Source organism: Homalodisca vitripennis, chromosome 3 (genome assembly GCF_021130785.1).
Source record: "Homalodisca vitripennis isolate AUS2020 chromosome 3, UT_GWSS_2.1, whole genome shotgun sequence".
NCBI classification, from domain to species: domain Eukaryota; kingdom Metazoa; phylum Arthropoda; class Insecta; order Hemiptera; family Cicadellidae; genus Homalodisca; species Homalodisca vitripennis.
The window spans coordinates 170,684,018-170,689,434 of record NC_060209.1 but is presented as its reverse complement, the minus strand read 5'-3'; positions in this window follow the sequence as shown (position 1 = coordinate 170,689,434).

Here is a 5,417-nt window from a genome sequence, read left to right as displayed (position 1 = left end):
CATCAATGGTTTATGTATTTATTAACTGACTTCAAAAAGGGGTAAGAAATTCAGCTTTAATAGCAAACATGTCTGTGCGTTATCCAACATAGTTTTTATAACAAATACTGTGATTTATTGTTAGATACAAAATAGCTGCACTTTTCCAAAATATACATATTCATCCATGTTTAATAATTAGGTTTCCTTGAAATCCGGAAAGTAACAACTTCAATCCGGAAGGTCACTCATATATTTTGTTTTGAAAAGTCTAATTGTTTACTACACACTCAAAAACGAGTTGCGATGAAAAACCCTTTTTTAGTTCTTGAAGTATATTGGTAAATATTTGAGACTGTGCTCTCTCTTTTTAGAAGTTCATTCCATTTTATATTTTTGCAATTAAAACGTTGAGAATGTATGAGTCGTCTGATATCAAAGCAAGATACATACTGTAACTTGGAGTAACTCAGGAGTTACAAAAAACTAAATAAATCCTAAAGGATTTAAAAATATTTTGCATACTTTCAATGTGTTCAACTTGGTATGATGATTAATATTGAGTATGTAGAAAACGAATAAAGAAAATGGTTTTAATAAACGCCACTTTTTCTTTTTTCTTCCAAGTTTACGAAAGGAACGATGTCATTTGATCATTTCGTGGTGGCGTGCTTTTCTCCCGTTTAGATTGCTTACAGATTTTGAATACAAAAAGTAGATTTCCTCATTTGTTAAAAATGAGTTGAAAAGTTATCAATGGATGTGATATTGGATGACCTTGTATTACAATTTTGTGCAGCGTATTTTACAAATAGAATATAACTATCTCTTGCCAGGACAGAATTCCCAGGAGAGATTGTTAGAGCACTTTGCCCGTCAATCCTCGAGGGAGACGGATTTTAATACGACAGAATGGTATTTAATGTAGAACGCTTGAAAATTATACAATTGGGGTTATGCCTCAATACAAGAGGGTTATCACTCCCCGCCTGTCACAAGTAGCAGATCCATTTTAAATTCCGTGTTTCGTAAGTTTAAAAAGCTTATTACATTTTATTTTAAATTATTTTCAATGAATAAACACTAACGTATCAATTGCATTGTGTCAGAATAAACGCACATAAGGAGAATACACATATAAGAATACATTAAAAGTTTTAAAATAGTTCAAACGAGACATGTTAAGTATGTTTGAACCTAATTTATACCCATGATAATATCATAGTGCACGCTTGAAATGACAATTCGCTTCATTATTGTTTACCTAAGAATATCGTAGTGTTTATCTAGCTACTAAAGACTGAATGTAACATGGGACTATCAATTGTGACGGAAAGAGAGGGATATCCCTGTTGTTTTGAGGTACATCCCCAATTGTATGACTTTCAGGCGTTCCACGTTGAATTCCATCCTGGTGTATTAAACCCGTTCCCTCGAGGATTGACGGGCAAAGTGCTCTAACAATCTCTCCTGGGAATTCTGTCCTGGCAAGAGATAGTTATATTCTATTTGTAAAATACGCTGCACAAAATTGTAATACAAGGTAATCCAATATCACATCCATTGATAACTTTTCAACTCATTTTTAACAAATGAGGAAATCTACTTTTTGTATTCAAAATCTATAAGCAATCTAAACGGGAGAAAAGCACGCCACCACGAAATGATCAAATGACATCGTTCCTTTTGTAAACTTGGAAGAAAAAAGAAAAAGTGGCGTTTATTAGAACCATTTTCTTTATTCGTTTTCTACATTCTCAATATTAATCAGCCAAGTTGAACACATTGAAAGTATGCAAAATATTTTTGGATAAAAATTAAAATAAAATCCATTCCATCTGAATGGTAAAGTGCGTGCAACTTCACTGCTGGCTGGATATAATAAAAAATAACATGCTACAACTGAGGTACACTTTATAATTGATTACATAAATAATAATTAGATTAACATTACAAGAAGTCCTCGGCTTAATAACTACGATTGATACACGCCTCTTTTTCTACGATTCTAATTTTGTCTAACAAAAGCGAGAGCGTTCAGCATGACGATTGTTTTATCGTACTATCGTGTATTATAATTTATTAGCATCGGTGTAAGAGGGGAAATATTTCTCGCATAGCAAACAATGTTTTTTACAGGATGCTCTCCAATGAATGCTTTTCTTGCAGACTGGAGATGCAAAATATCTGAGAAAATGTACCGGAATTGTCAAATGGTACCGCTCATCCTCTGCCAGTTATACGGTAGGGATATACCTGAATAATATACGTATAGAGTAGATAGTCTGAAATTATTCTCGTTCGCAATAACAACGGATTACCTTTAGCCTGTCACATTTGACAATCAATCTAAGAATATTTCACTCCTAGACAGTTATACGGTAGGGATATACCTGAATAATATACGTATAGAGTAGATAGTCTGAAATTATTCTCGTTCGCAATAACAACGGATTACCTTTAGCCTGTCACATTTGACAATCAATCTAAGAATATTTCACTCCTATACAGTTATACGGTAGGGATATACCTGAATAATATACGTATAGAGTAGATAGTCTGAAATTATTCTCGTTCGCAATAACAACGGATTACCTTTAGCCTGTCACATTTGACAATCAATCTAAGAATATTTCACTCCTAGACAGTTATACGGTAGGGATATACCTGAATAATATACGTATAGAGTAGATAGTCTGAAATTATTCTCGTTCGCAATAACAACGGATTACCTTTAGCCTGTCACATTTGACAATCAATCTAAGAATATTTCACTCCTAGACAGTTATACGGTAGGGATATACCTGAATAATATACGTATAGAGTAGATAGTCTGAAATTATTCTCGTTCGCAATAACAACGGATTACCTTTAGCCTGTCACATTTGACAATCAATCTAAGAATATTTCACTCCTAGACAGTTATACGGTAGGGATATACCTGAATAATATACGTATAGAGTAGATAGTCTGAAATTATTCTCGTTCGCAATAACAACGGATTACCTTTAGCCTGTCACATTTGACAATCAATCTAAGAATATTTCACTCCTAGACAGTTATACGGTAGGGATATACCTGAATAATATACGTATAGAGTAGATAGTCTGAAATTATTCTCGTTCGCAATAACAACGGATTACCTTTAGCCTGTCACATTTGACAATCAATCTAAGAATATTTCACTCCTAGACAGTTATACGGTAGGGATATACCTGAATAATATACGTATAGAGTAGATAGTCTGAAATTATTCTCGTTCGCAATAACAACGGATTACCTTTAGCCTGTCACATTTGACAATCAATCTAAGAATATTTCACTCCTAGACAGTTATACGGTAGGGATATACCTGAATAATATACGTATAGAGTAGATAGTCTGAAATTATTCTCGTTCGCAATAACAACGGATTACCTTTAGCCTGTCACATTTGACAATCAATCTAAGAATATTTCACTCCTAGACAGTTATACGGTAGGGATATACCTGAATAATATACGTATAGAGTAGATAGTCTGAAATTATTCTCGTTCGCAATAACAACGGATTACCTTTAGCCTGTCACATTTGACAATCAATCTAAGAATATTTCACTCCTAGACAGTTAGTTTTAACGGAACTTTGATAGTTTAAATTGTTTCTATTTTGGTTGGTAAATGTGGTAGAAATATGTAATAAACGTTTGTTATGTATTTTAATTTTATAAATGCTACTCTAAAAATCTGGCACTTATAGCTTATTTTTCAGAATATTTTAAAAACTGTATAAAAATTTTAAATGTGTTGGCTTTGAGACGCTAATTACATAAGATTGTCAAGAAAACGATTAAAGAAAAATCTTCCGACACGCCTCATTTTTTTCCAAGTTTACAAGATAAAGGATGCCATTTGAAAATTTCGTAGCGGTATGGTTTTCCTCCGGGGAGTTTTCTTACAGATTTTGAACAAAAAAGTAGATTTATTTATTTGTTAAAAATGATTAGAAAAGTTATCAGAAGACGAACCATTGGATTACCATGTGTTACAATTTTGTGCAGTGTATTTTTCAAATAGAATATAACTATCTCTTGCCAGGACACAGAATTCCCAGGAGAGATTGTTAGAGCACTCCGACCGTCAATCCTCGAGGGGGACGGGTTTTAATACGACAGATATTTTAATACACCTTCACTTCGAAACAGCTATCTGGGTGAAGGAACACGGTTTGTTGACACACGTTTTACAAAAATAGATCGTTTCTTTTCGCAGATTTTCTTTGTAGCAGACATGTCATCCCTTTGCGTCTCTTCCCATGAGATGAAGTTTTCCGTCTAGCCGTGGTTCTTTTGCTTCGGCACTTGGTGGTCTCCCAGATCTTCTCTTTTCAGGGTGATTGAAATTAGCAGCAACACGGTCAGACATAAGGTGTTCAATTAGTTTTAGTCTGAATTTCTTGTGCGTAATGGGCACTTTTCCACAAGCTGTTTGTTTTTCTTTACACAGAATATAGGAATTCACAACTCCTACCTCAAGTATAAAAAAAAAAAACATTTTTCGGTATCATTTTCGGCTGCGGTGAATGAACTGATAGTTGATTATAAAGTGATCGCTCCTGTCATTTCCGCCCAAATGTTTATTGTAATCAATTATGCAGTTTGGTTTCATGATTGGGGGCTGGTCAGGAAATCTAGTTGGAACTGGTGTCATGTCTTTTTTACGGGCCTTGTGTTTTGTAGTCAACATTGTAACAGCTATTTATCTTTCCAACAAAGAACAGCGACATTTTTCTTTCTAAATGCTTGAAGGTCTCCACTTTTCATCTTTTTAGTTTGAAACTTTGGCATATTTTGGCGATTTTGCATAACATTACCAGTCACATACATGTTCTTGCTCTCAAGTTCCTCAGCAAGTTGTGGGCTATTATAATACCTGTCCACGTAAACGTGATGACCTATTGGTTTGTTGTTGTCATCTTTTACTACAGATTCACACAATTGTGACACAATTTGTGTGGTTTTCAGAAGTTGAGACCCTAGAATGATTTCTTGTCTACCCATGTATGGTATAAAGTTGTTTATATACCAATTACTACTATCAGAGAGGACATAGACTTTGAGGCCAAACTTGACCGGTTTTTTGGGGTTATACACCCTAAAAACGACTTTGACCCTAAATGAAATTGTGCTTTCGTCTACTGAAATATGACAAGATGGGTTGTATGAAAGCATGCACTTTTCCTTCATGTAATTAACCAATGATCTTATTTTCAAATCACGAGCGGTACCAGCTTCGTGCGAAAAATGCAAGTTCCAGAAATACAATAAAAATGTCTGTTGAGAGAAAACATCTCCAAAAACTGCATTCGGTCAACCCATTTGACAGAAAAATAATCTTTCATTGCAGTCCTAGGATGAATACTCAAATTCAAAATCACTCCTAGTAAAGCTTTTAGATCTG